General features: G+C 42.9%; 1 protein-coding gene across 15 annotated transcripts in view; it reads right to left on the bottom strand.

Annotated features, from left to right (window-relative positions):
• Positions 1–14108, bottom strand: part of LOC149307683 (arginine-glutamic acid dipeptide repeats protein-like) — a 336358-nt gene that overhangs the window by 274520 nt on the left and 47730 nt on the right. For 14 of the 15 annotated variants that reach the window (XM_089534241.1, XM_089534239.1, XM_089534251.1 and 11 more), the window contains one exon: positions 5991–6175. The exons of the other annotated variant lie outside the window; for it this stretch is intronic. The gene's annotated coding sequence lies outside the window, so the exon portion shown is untranslated. The remainder of the gene's footprint in view (positions 1–5990; positions 6176–14108) is intronic. 15 annotated transcript variants of the gene reach the window in all.

Genomic DNA, 14108 nt, shown 5'->3' with positions numbered 1-14108 from the left:
AGTACTCAAGGGTTGCAATAGTCCAAAAACAGAAAATAAGATTAGAAGAAAAAGCAACCAATGTCAATACGACATCTGCAGGCAGCCTTTCAAGGGTGTGTTTCTGTGTGTATTAAGTGATCATTTAATTCCTAAACCATGTATCCACGACGCACAAAAACTATGGACATTCTTGTTGAGAGAGCCCAGCTCACCACTCTCTGAAGGCCTTTTGCTGCTGTACAATGAGCTTTCTTTTTCTCTCAGGCATTAGTCCTGCCAAGGTGGTAATGTGAATCTTTGTGATTTGTTAAAGTGAAATTATTTTTATCTATTGTTTCCTCCTGCTAAACCAGCTTGAGCGGTTTTTCAAAAATAGAAAAGCAGGATAAAAATACTTTCAAACAAGGAAACGTAAATTTGGCTATTTCCCTTGTCTGCAAAAGGAGCGCACGACCATGAAATGACGTTGCGCACTGGCTCTGTTTTAGAGCCCTATACGTTGGGAAGTCTTTGCCCAGAAAAACTGGAACATCCAGAAAAAGAAGCCGTGTGCCTCTGAATATCAGTTGCTCAGAAATGTGAACAGCAGGGTGCTACTGCACTTACAGTTGGTCCCCCCACATTTGTGGCTTTGACTTTTGTGGCTTTGATTTTTTGTGGGTTTTGCTTAATACAGTATGTTCTCTCTAGGAATCTCTAGGTCCTTCAGAGCAATTCTGCTGGGCATTGAACTGGAGAGTCTAGAAGTTCCTGGAGAAAACACTTCTCTGGGCATCTGTAAGTCCTCCAGCATGATTCTATGTTCAACTTCAGTCAGATGCTGACCATAGAGTTGCAGTGGAGGACCCCGGGGTTCCTAAAGAGGTGTTCTCTTAGTATTTTTTTATTTGTGACGTTTCCACATTCATTTGGGTCCTTCAACCCCAGCAAATGTGGAGGGACCACTGTACATCCTTCTTGTGGAGTTCCCTGGAGCATCTGGTCACCAGCTCTAGACCAGGCTGCTGGACTAGAGAGGCCACTGGTCTGATTCAACAGGTCTTAGTTCTTAATATCCAATCAGCATTACTATTGAATAAAATTCCAAGTTCCCACAAGGAACTCTGGATGGCATGCATGCATGTTGTCGGCATCCATTTTATTCTCACAACAACCCTTTGAGGTGAGGTATGCTGAAAGAGTGCAACTGGCCCCAACATTACCCAACTTCATAACAAAGTGAAGAAATGAAAGCCTCTCATAAGCTGTCTATCACACCAGTTTCCCAGTAGCACCCGCATCTGAATCATACTCCCTTTCTCCTTACTATTTTAGATATAGGAAAGGCATTGCTGGCCCTTGAGGTCTCTCCCAACGCTATGGTTCTACGCATGGATATCTGTGTATCTTTAAACAAAAATCCATCAGTGATACCTTTACTGGCCAACCGAAATGCACAGTGTTGCAAGCTTTCAAAGCTCCATGGGCTTCTCCATCAGGCAAGATGTTACAAACCAAACAAGACGGGGGGAAAAAACAATTGGAGATGTTAGTCAGAAGCCTGCATGTTGTTTCAGTCCTTAGTAAAGATGGTATACTGGAGAGGATATAAATGTTATCTTTAGGAACAGAAGAAAGAATATGGTAACTGCCCCTTCAATGCAGGTTAGATGTGTCTGTGAATGCAAGTAGGCCAGGTTTTCTAAACAGAGTCACAATTTCAGCGGATTCGCATTGAAAACCAGTTGAAAATTCAACTGACTGCAACAGATTGGGTCTGCCATAGGAATAGCATTTAGCATTGCACAAAGCAAGAAGCTCGCAGACCAGGAGAAAACACCGACAAACAACAGTGCAGCTCATTTAACAGACTGCAAAGCTTACAATTCAAGTGTGATGTCCTTTTTTCCTTCTTAAACAAAAGGACAAACACCACACAAAATACTCAGTTGGCGTGAACATCAGATGCTGTGGAAGAGCTGCTCCCAATCCAGAGGAGAGAGAAGGGGGAAAAAATCCAGGCCACGTTTCAGTGCTGCCTTCATTTATCAAAACAACCCTGTCATGTTGAGTACCATTAACAGATAATGAAAGGAGACAAGGGATGCAGTTACAAGCAAAGCACTCAGCCTTGTACAGGCCTAAGCATGCAGCCAAGTGAGCTGACATCTGACTTTATTATAAGCATTATAATTAAATGGAATACCTAGTTTAAGTAACATTAAGGTTGTGACACAAACCAACAAAAGCTGGGGAAATTCAAAGTTAAAGCTTTGACACACTGTCATTAACTCCTGCTATTTGTAGGGGAAAGAGAGGGGGAGCGAGAAAGAGAGAGAGAGAGAGAGAAAACACATTTTTGAATAAGAGCATGTGTATCTGACAAAATCTAAACAGGGAACACAGTTTGCTTTAAGGACCAGGGAGCCACCTTTAACTTTAAATATTTAAACTTTAAAGGTTAAGTCAGTGGTTTTGAAAGGTGGCATTCCTTGGAAGGAAGGAGATCCTACTGTATGTACAAACACAGTAAGCTGCAAATGTAGGAGCTGAATGAACTGCATTGAATTGTCAATGGGTGAGGTGCATTGAATTGTCAATGGATAGCTCTCATGTGTTAGTGCTCCCCTGTGGAATAACATACCCTCCAAGTAGGAAACTAGCCCACGTTTCTCCCTGGTGTGTTGAGTTTCCAGATATCTGCATGGAAGGAGCATTCAATAATGTGAGTTCTCTGTTTCCCTGCTGGAAACAGTCCAAAGGAAGCTGCCTTACGTAGAATAAGACGATTGATTTGATTCTCAAACCAACAGCTCAGAGCAGTCTATGCAAACTGAGAGGGTCCCTCTAGGGCAGTGGTCCCCAAAAACTGTGCCCTTTAAGTGATTTTGGACTTCAGTTCCCAGAAGCCTCAGCCATCTTGGCCAATAGTCTGGGATTCTGGGAGCTGAAGTCCAAAATCCCTTAAAGGGCACAGTTTGGGGACCATTGCTTTAGGGCAAGAGTGGGCAACTGGTATAGACTAGAGAGGTACAGTGGACCTTAATGGACAGGGCATGCCCTCATTTTCACATACCCACGCCCTCCAAATTTGAGGAGAAGAACAATACACACACACTTCTCAAATCTGGAGGGCATGCGTATGTGAAAATGAGGGCATGGCCTGTCAAGGCTCCCTGAAGGTCCAGCGTTGCACTCTAATCTTTGGCCTGTTACAGACTGCCAAAATAAAGCTGCTTGGGGTCTCTTTGGAGGCATGCTGTTTAAATGATGCATGCATCCTAAGAATCCGGAAGCTGCACCAAAGCTGCACTCCAGTGCTTAGGAATGGAGTGTGGCTTTGGCGTGACCTCCGGACTCTTAGGACCCATGCATCATTTAAAGAGACCCGAAGCAGCTTTATTTTGGCAGTCTGTAACAGGCCTATGCCAGTATATATATTGAGAGAGAGAACTCCAAAATTGAAAGAGCACCCCAAGTCTCAGTGGGGCTACTGCCCATTTCACCACATTGGATGTTTTCAGCTTCCCTCTGGCCTTTTTAGGGCTTACAGGAACTTTCTTCCAAACCAGGAAACAATCAAGCTTTCTAGTTAGGATTAAAAACAGTGTTTAAAAGCTCAAACATGTCTTTAAAAGGTAAGGGAGACCAAAAATGTCCCCAAGGGAGACGGGATGCTATGGGCAACTGGAGTGTTTTCTCCAATTTTGGGAGTAAGTGGAATGGGTCAGCGTTGCTCTATGGTTGCAGACAAAAATATTTCCTAGTCCTTCCTGGGACAAAGATTGAATCTTGATGCCTTTTGCCTGCCCAAAATTGTACAACCTCATTCTCCTGCAAACGCAGACTACACCAGAGGCTGCTCCCCAAAGTCTGCCTTGGATTCAGTGGCCCATGAACAAAGTATATGGAAAGCGACTATTTGAAAACTGCTGGAATAGATGGACCTATCAACCTATTATGCTATATTAGACCACTGGCTCTATTTCGGGGGACAGGCCCTTCCAATGAGCATGAAACGGCCCACAAGCATTCAGTGTTTTGTGATGAGGTTCTGCCTTCAACGCAGTTTTGAGAGAGCACAGAAATAATTTATACCCTCTTGTGAGAGCTTTAGTACACCTGAAGAACATTAAATGGAGATATACTGTAAGATCTATCGAGCAACAGCCATTCTCAGGAATTCTTTCGGAGAGAATTAGCTCTTATCAAGGCATGCATAAATACTTCACCTACTAGACGAACTGCACCAGGAGGAGGAGGAGGAAGAAGAGGCTTAAAGGCGACCAGATAAACATACTTCTGCAGGCAAAACTAATTGTAAGAGCACTTTGCCTTATCAGATAGATCACATTAGAAATGCATTATTAAAATGTACTAAGCACTTAAAGCTGAGCAGGTCACAGAAGAATATTTTGAAAGCAAACTGTGATTTCCCCCCCCCCCCAAAAAAAAAAAAAAACTCAGCATGCTTTGCACAGAGGATACAACTTGCACTGTCTAGAAACAGTTTGTGAAATCCTTTTATCAAGAGTAACGAACGCACGTTCTTCACAAAACGTTTCTCAAAACAAGTTTGATGTGCCTTTGCGCATGGTCTAGATCTGACCAAACCAACCTGTTTAACTCCAGTGATACGAAACGCAGGGTGTGTTGACATTTTCCTTCCCGCTGCTACTTAGGTCACATCTCGTTCTGCTTTAGAATACTATTTATTCCCCTGCGGAGAAGCTGTAAGCCTTCTAAGATATTCAGCTTGAAGCAACCAGTGGAGGAAGGGGGAAAATATTTCATAACAAGGCATGTTCAGAACAGGTAGTCTGACAACTTAAAAGCATTAAGTCTTCCCTTTACTCCCTCTGAGCATTACAAATAAAGCACAGGGGTGGCTAATATATAACATGCAAATAGTTTCCAATATGCATCCCAGTCCTAATGCACAACTGAGATATCTGTCACAGATTCCTGAGCCAGTCACTGGTTTAAGGGACTAAACTTCGATTAGCGCCAACTAGGATTATGCCACTTCAGACATTCATGTCAAACCATGGTTATCACTGATCTGAGAAGAGTCTTCAGTGTAAACACAGTTACACCTGTCAGAATTCTGTAGGGTCTTTGGCATTGTTTTCCTTTGCTTTGTCCTTTAGATCCTTTTACCCTCGACTTATTCATGGGTCATATCAAAATCCATAGTTTTGGCCCCAAAACCTACCCTCAACTTATACATGAGGTCAACTTAGTCGAGTATATATGCTAAATGTTGAGGTCCTACACATACTTCCCTGTTAATTTTCATAGATCGTAACTGAATTCACTACTGAGTAGCCACACACATAGGATTTCACCATAAGGAAACATAGGCCTGTTACAGACTGCCAAAATAAAGCTGCTTCGGGTCTCTTTGGAGGTGTGCTGTTTAAATGATGCATGCATCCTAAGAATCCAGAAGCTGCACCAAAGCTGCACTCCAGTGCTTAGGAATGGAGTGTGGCTTTAGCGCGACCTCCGGACTCTTAGGACCCATGCATCATTTAAACAGCATACCTCCAAAGAGATACGAAGCAGCTTTATTTTGGCAGTCTGTAACAGGCCATACTGTGGAATCAAAGACGTCCGTTTGGTCTTTCCCAATACACTTCAGCATTACAATCTCCCAGGTTCCATTGTGGGAAGCCATGTTGGTGAAGCCAGGCTGACATAAACAAAACACTGTTATAACAGATGTAGGCTTTTCCACTCTGGGACTGCTGAGACTTTGCTCCAAAACACACTGCAGAAATAATCCCGCTTGAGACTGCTTTAACTGCCTTGGCTCAATGCTAGGAAATTCTAGGAAATGTATTCTGGGAGACATTTAACCTTATCTGTCAGAGGGCTCTGGTGCCACAACAAAGTGCAAATCCCAGGATTTTTTAGTACTGAGCCAGGGCAGTTGTCTCAAACTGGATTTTTTCTGCAGTGTGTTTAGGACCTTTGTTGTCCAAAACAACTGAAGCCCCCATATGCCTCCCTCCCTCCTTACTTACTTTTTTCTCCTTAAACCTTTTCCACTTTGGCAGCAGTGCAAAGTTTCTGTGTCACGTTGCATCAAGTTGTCCCAACTCTCCTGGAAAGCTCAGCAGGTTCCGAGTGCAATCTTTTCTCTTCTTTAATATCTTGTCCCCAACTGTCACCTCTTTGCACCCACCGAGAAACCGGCAGTTTTAGAATGCTGCTTGAGAAGAATTCCATAGGGGCACAGAATCAGTACCTTTAAAACTCAGCACTGCTATATATAGAGAGATTTTTAAATGGGTCAGGACTTTTTTCCCCCCATCTCAAAATCTAATTTCCTAACATTGTGCTTTCCCTTTATTAAATGCACTCTGAAAACCATTGTTTTTAAAGTGAGCTTCTTTAACCCTGAGATGTTTCAGGGCTAGAAAAGACCAAAGGCACTTCATCCTCAAAATATCTTGGCACTGGCATCAAACATTTCCAGCCCTGCCGCTGATTTCTAAGAATTTGGCAAGTGTGACTTAGGGGGTGTATGGATTTTCAACCTTGATGTATTCCATTATTGGTCTGAATATCATTAAGCTTAATGTGCCACAAAATTGGTATTCAGATATGCAGCACTCAAAATAGGTGATCACCTTTATGTCGAAGTCACTTTAAGGAAGAAGCCCATTGCTCTTTTGTGCATTAACATTGCCACAAGAAAAGCGAACACCATAAATTAAGCATAAATTAAGCAATATTTTTCCTATATTGAATGGCAGGGTGAGGGAGACAGACCTAAAATGGTTTTGCTTTGTAAATACGGCCTCCTGGCCAGCTTTGGATAGCTCTGAGGACATAGCTCAGCAGTTACAAACCACAGTTTGCTTGTTGTATTGTATTTCAAGAAGCTGAAACTATGGTATGGGTTCAAAACTATAGCTAATGCCCACCATGATTTGGTTCAATATCTGAACCCAGCCAATGTCTCTATGAGATTTAGGCCCTATACCGACAGGCCAAAATAAAGCTGCTTCAGATCACTTTGGAGGCATGGTGTTTCAATGATGCATGCATCCGAAGAGTCTGGAAGCTGCACCAAAGCTGCACTGCAGTCCTTAGGACTGGATCATGGCTTTGGTGCGGCTTCCGGACTCTTAGGATGCATGTATCTTTTAAACAGCATACCTCCAAAGTGACTCGATGCAGCTTTATTTTGGCCTGTCTGTATCAGGCCTTAGTTAGCACCTGGGTAAAAGAACTAGGTCTTACTATCTAATTCAGAGGAGTAAGGTCTCTGGCTTACAGTCTTTTGTTAAAGAAGACTGCAGCATCTTCCTACAATTAATATATACCGAAGTTTAAGGTGAAACAGTGGTCTAAGTCCAATTGTTAGTTCCAACGAGAGTAGATTTGTGAAATGGACTGTTAATGTTAAGTGAACACTTACATAAAACTCATAACGTAAAGGGCATACAATTAAATAAGTATACTCTAGTTGGAAATACAAACTCAGGCTGTTATTTATAATTTAAAACTACACATACACTGGATTTTGTAAGTTCTCTGACATTATTTTGCTTTGCTTCATCATTTAGGTAAGCGGTCCCCAAACTGTGCCCTTTAAGAGATTTTGGACATCAGCTCCCAGAAGCCTCATCCATGTGGGCCAATAGTCTGAGATTCTGGGAGCTGAAGTCCAAAATCCCTTAAAGAGCAAAGTTTGGGGACCACTGTTTTAGATTCTTTGCTATGTGCCCTTAAATTTTACCCTTAACTTATCCACCGGTCATAGCAAAATCCATAATTTGGGGCCCAAAACTTGCTCTCGACTTATACATGAGGTCGACTTATAGTGGAGTATATATGTTATGTCTGCCCATTTCTGACAGTAGTAGCAATTATTATTGCTGGGTGAGCTACTATACTTTTCTGAAATTACAAAGATGAGTTAAGTCCTCTAAATAGTTCAAACACAGTGAAAGTATGGCACTTCATACTACATTTCACTCTGCTAGTTAGTAATTAATTCCAATTTCGCGTATTTCCATCCTCTTTCGAGAGTCCAAAGGGAAAGAAGGGCAAGGGGCAGAGCCCAAATACAAGACTAGAAGCTTCAAGTGCGCCAGATATTCCGTTGCCAGTCAAAGGCGAACACACATGTTCTGAAACACAGTCATAATACAATTCTGCCTCACGGTACATTTAAACCGATCAAAGATAAACACATGCCAAAACTTGGAAGGTTTTAGCCTCTAATTTCAGGAAGGGCCCCACTGTCTTGAAACCAAGATTTTCAGACAAGCCAGGGCACAAATGTTAATGTTTATTTTAACTGGTGGGGTTGAACCAAGCATCCAAAACTTTCCAATAGCTAGTGTTTTATTTAGGCTAGTAGTCCTATTAGTTAGTCTAAATAAAGCAACAGCTATTCCGAGTATGAATTATTCCATGGCGCATCCTAATAATATTTTTAGAGGCGGAGGAGCCAAATCTTTAGCTAGTTAAGAATTTACACATGTGCGGAGAACGAAAGAGAGAGATTAGACATGTCAAAAACACAAGCCACAGGGCTAAAGATGATTTCCTTCCCCTCCAAACTTCTAAATCAAAACCAATTTTAAACAACAAACGCTACCCTGCTCTCCCTTGCTCCATTCTTAAGCATATGTTAAATGCTTGTGAATGGAAAATATGATACCTCTATCAACAGCCTGCGGTATGTTTAAACTATTATAATGTAAAGCATACTTGTTCTCACAGAGAGAAAAAACGCTAGCGGAAATGACTACCAAATGCTTCCTTTACAATCACTCCAGAATAGGGCAGATTCTTTTAAGTGAGGAGCGTAGGTCCAAGGAGGGGGGATCTCCCTTGACATATCCAACATTAGGAGCTTTGGCGATGGTTTATTATCTTCTATTGTAGGTGCAAGCGCAGAGGAGGGCAGAAAGAGGCTCTCCACATTTTTTAGTGCATCAATCACACTTCTATGTTCAAGACTTTATCTTGGAAACACAAGTGACAAGAGCCACCGGAAGTGACCGTCGCTGCATTAGTGTTTTCCCTCAAGAGGGCCAGATAGGCTTTAAAAACAGGAAGCCTGCAGTCTAATGATGGAAACATTTCTCAGACCGGAACGCTAAGCTATAGAGCAGCTATAGATACATGACCAAAGAAGAATGGGCAGCTAAAGCGGCGGAGCTCGCACATGGAACTTATGAGGGAATGCGTCTGTGGAGGAAATGCCATCCTGGGCTTCGAATGCACACCTGGAGCATGTGTGGAACCAATCAAATGTTCGTTTCAGCTGAGCTCCAGGACTTGGAGATGGATTTTGTTCGCTCCCTAGCTAACTCGGCGTACATTAAATACACACCAAAGCAACAGATGGCTTGTCCAATCTCATATAACAGGAAAAGAGAGTGTGTTGACCCACCTGTACACTTTTATTGATAAAGCACGGTCTTTCAAGGGACGCTGCCAGTCATGGTAGGGAAACTCTTACCTTCCTTGTTAGTTAAACAAGATGAGATGGCAGGGATGCACACTCAACCTTTGGTCTTCCAGGTGTTTGGGACATCAACTCCCACAGGCTCAGCTAACATGGCCAAGGTCTCTGGGAATCACAGAGTTGGAAGAGACCCCAAGGGCCATCCAGTCCAACCTCCTGCCATGCAGGAACTCACCATCAAAGCACTCCCGAGAGAAGCCCACCCCGTGTCTATTTAAAAACCTCCAAAGAAAGAAACCCTGCCACTCTCCAAGGGAGTTTGTTACACTATCGAACGGCTCTTACTATCAGGAAGTTCCTCCTAACGTTGAGGTGGAATCTCTTTTCATGTAGTTTGCATCCATTGCGCCATATCCTAGTCTCTGGAACAGCAGAAAACATGTTTGCTCCATCCTTCAAATATTTAATCAGGGCTATATGGCAGGGGGTTGGACTGGATGGCCCTTGAGGTGTCTTCCAACTCTAGGATTCAAGGATTAAATGCATGTTGCTCAGTGCATGAATTTATAGTATACCCAGATAGAAACCACGTCAGACTGTACGCAGTTCTCTTATAAAATCTCTATGTGCAGATGTCTTTGCACAGTAATATACAGACATTGATTACTCTATAATTACACACAGAATGTAATGGGATTATGTCGTTTCAATCTGTGCTTCTACAATGCAAGGAAACATTGCAAATGCAAGGAAATATAGGTAAGTAAGGCATGATGTATTTTCTTGCTAATATCAGATTTTTGGAACAAGTCTACTTAGATTCTCTCATGAGTAATGGAGCTGGCACAATCTGTGTAAATAAACTTCGCATTTTGGAGAACACTACATTACCGCTCCCCAGACGCTTTCCTTCAAGCCTTCTCAGAATGCAAGCTTGGCACCAAAAGGAACGAGAAATCTTCTGTTTATTTCCTTCCTCTCGCTGAGTGTGAAGGAAAACCATGCATTAAGGTATGGCAAAAGAGAACATCCTAAGCCTGGTACCGAAGAGGCAAAATCCTTCCTTCAGAGCCATACAAGTGAATTCCAGCACAGAACAGATATAGAGTGGATATGCATTTAAGCAATTTACATATACGCAGTTTTCTTTCCATGGCTGGTTACCTGGCTGTAGGGTAGAAACCTCTCTTTAAACCTACGTGGTATTTGGCTTGGGACCCAATTTTTTCTGTTCCTTAACAGCTGCTTCACTCGTCTCATTCGTAATCTGCCACTTTGTTGTGTACCTTCAAATCATTTCCAATTCAGGGAGTCCCTAGGTGTTTTCTTTACATAGCCTGTTACAGACTGCCAAAATAAAGCTGCTTCGGGTCTCTTTGGAGGTATGCTATTTAAATGATGCATGGGTCCTAAGAGTCCGGAGGTCGCACCAAAGCCACACTCCATTCCTAAGCACTGGAGTGCAGCTTTGGTGCAGCTTCCAGGTTCTTAGGATGCATGCATCATTTAAACAGCATACCTCCAGAGACCCGAAGCAGCTTTATTTTGGCAGTCTGTAACAGGCCCATGTTTCTTCAGAAGGGTTTGTCATTGGCATCCACTGAGGCTGAGAGAGTGTGACTATCCGAGGTCAACCTGGAGGATTCCATGGCTAAGCAGGTATTCAGACCTTGCTCTCCAGGGTCACTGTGCTATCTGTGGACTATCTGTGGACTAATAATGGGCCAAGGTCCAAATGGACCACGAGGGGAGTGTAAATGTCTTCCAGTATGGTCTTTACCTCATGCTAGGCAAGAGCAAAGGCTGCTACGTCTTTCCTAGGTGCACAAGAGCAAACATTGGGTGGTCAGGCTCACTTTGTGGCTGGGAATGAGGCACAATCTGCATTTGGGAGCCTTCTACTGCCCTTGCACATCCACTGCAAAGCCGCTCTGCAAGGAGATGCTGGAGCCTTCATGCTGGAATACCTAAAAAAAGTACTTCTGCTGACCTAACCAAGGGTTACACCATGGCCACAGGCTACCACAGCACTCAGCAACAGAATCACCATAGGAAGTCCAAGGCTTTTGTGGGCATAGTTTTCTGTGCGTTTTCCGGGCTATGTGGCCACATTCGAGAAGAATTTATTCCTGACGTTTCACCTGCATCTGCGGCTGGCATCTTCAGAGGGCAGTGGCAACAATAATCAGCTCATAGATCAGAGTGTATGCTGGTCTGTGACCATAATAAAGATTCATCTATCATAGATCAGATTACAACCCCAAACAATCTGTGGACTAATAATGGGCCAAGGTCCAAATGGACCACCAGGGGAGTGTAAATGAAGCCCCACAATACACCTTCCCCAGCAACCCATCCTATATAGAACAGACAGAAGACACCAATTGGCAACACACAAACCTTTGTGAACTCCGGAACCAATTTCTCCAGTGTCATATGGAAAGCCAGCCACACAAAAAGAAGCAAGATGGAGAGAGCAAAACTCTGAGCATACTAATGTCATGAGCTATCTGTGGTAGCACTTTAGGAAGGGGCACAACCAGTGGCATGACCTGCCCCTAAATATGTTAAAGGTACAAGACGCCATGTGATCTTGGAAGCTAAGTAGAGTCAGCCCTGGTTAGTACTGAAATGGGAGACCACCAACAAATATCAGGTGCTGTAGGCTCTATTTCAGAAGGAACAGACAACACCACCTCTGAGTATTCCTTCCTTAAGAAAACCCTGTGAAATCCATGGTTGCTATGAGTTAACAAGAGACCTGACGGCTCCTAAACACAGAGAACTAGTGGCAGAGTATATACATAAGCTCCCAGATTTATTTCCAAACACTTCCAATTAAAATAAATTGGGAAACAAGGTAAGAGGTGGGAGGACCAAAGTAAGAGAAGAAAAGCCCTCCCTTCAGCCACCATCTTGAGGGGAGAGAGGCAGGCAAGCTCCAACTGCCTGCCTGGAAGAAGAAAAACCCTCCTTCCGACCACCATCTTGAGGAGAGAGAGGCCTGGCCTGAAAGACTAAGAGCCCTCTTCCGACCACCATCTTGAGGGGGAGAGAGGCCTGTTATGTTTGTTTGTTTGTTTGTTTTACTTTGTATTGTACTTCCTGTTGTACACCGCTTTGATCTAATTTGGAAAAGCGGTATATAAATAAACATCATCATTATTATTATTATTATTATTATTATTATTATTAAGAGGATCTCAGGTGTATGTTGTGAATCAGAATAGGAAATGACCGAGTTTCCAGCATAAGGCAGCTTCACATAGGCCCTATACAGACAGGCCAAAATAAAGGTGCTTCAGGTCACTTTGGGGGTACGGTGTTTCAACGATGCATGCCTCCTAAGAGTCTGGAAGCTGCACCAAAGCTGCACTTCAGCCCTTAGGACTGGAGCGTGGCTTTGGTGCAGCTTCTGGATTCTTAGGACACATGTATCATTTAAACAGCATACCTCCAAAGTGACTTGAAGCAGCTTTATTTTGGCTTGTCTGTATCAGGCCATAGTCATATTACAGGTTTTTTCAATCGCATATCTGAAAACATGCTACTCAGAGAAAAGAAATTCAGATCAAGAAAATTGTTTTGGGCTGCATAAACTTGCCACAATGGCAACAGCTGAAGGGCTGCTTGCATAATGGAGAATTAAATCATTAGTATTATTTTAAAAAATCATTATCTGTACAACTAAAGCTTCTGGATCGTAACACTAATGTGGGTTTTTAAACAAATCCACCATCAGGGGAAGATACACAGAGCCCCGGCACAAAAATGCCTGCTTTTTAAGAGCCTCCAAAGATAACATTTTCCCTGATGAAAGCAACTGATTGCAGATGGTGAAGCCCAAACCGAAGCGCATGTGACCATTAGAAGAGACATTTGCCGAAGAACAAACACACGCTTATTATGAAAGCGTTTAAAGATTGTACATGGAATTCCAAACAAAAAGAAAACCAGAGGGGGAGAAATAAACTCCAAAAGAGTACCTATAAATGGTGACGGTCGCCTGCCAAAAAATATAAAACTCTAGCAGAACGAGCGGGGAACCAAATTAAATCTAATTGAACATTGTTCAGTGTGTGTGTGTGCATGTGCATGTGTGTTTAAATGTGTGTGCCATCTCTACCAAGACAATGTAAGCCTCCTATTTACTAGCTAAAGGCATCTGGTTTGGATCAAATTGCTTTATTCCAGCAGAGTGGTTTGCTGGCAGTTTGCTGCTCTGCCATCTAGTGTCTGGTTTATAAAGAGCGGTTTGAAACCAATTCAAGGGTTATTGATCGCGTTTCGCCCTCTAATCAAATTATCGGAGCCTTTTCCAATAAACACAGCTGCTCCAAAACTTCTTAGTATTACCTTGATTTCTGACTTGAGATGTTATTTTCTCCTTCTGCTTCCAGTCTTCAAGAGTGGAGCAAGCTATTTGAAATGCTGGCACTCAGCAGTACTTCTCCTTGTTCCTTGGAGGTCTTCAAGCAGAGGCTGGATGGCCATCTGTCAGGGATGCTTTGATTGTGATTTCCTGCATGGCAGAATGGGGTTGGACTGAATGGCCCTTGTGGTCTCTTTCAACTCTACGATTCTATGATTCTCTAGGGTCCAAAACACACTGCAGAAATAACCCAGTTTGGGACCGCTTTAACTGCCCTGGTTCAATGTCTACAGATTCTGAAAACTATTCTTCTGAGACATTTAGCCTTCTCCGTCAGAG

Source organism: Sceloporus occidentalis, unplaced genomic scaffold, assembly GCF_023333645.1.
Source record: "Sceloporus occidentalis isolate IW3139 unplaced genomic scaffold, rSceOcc1.0.p SCAF_8, whole genome shotgun sequence".
Lineage (NCBI taxonomy): Eukaryota > Metazoa > Chordata > Lepidosauria > Squamata > Phrynosomatidae > Sceloporus > Sceloporus occidentalis.
Note: the sequence above shows the minus strand (reverse complement) of the source record. Positions and strands in the feature narration are given on the sequence as shown.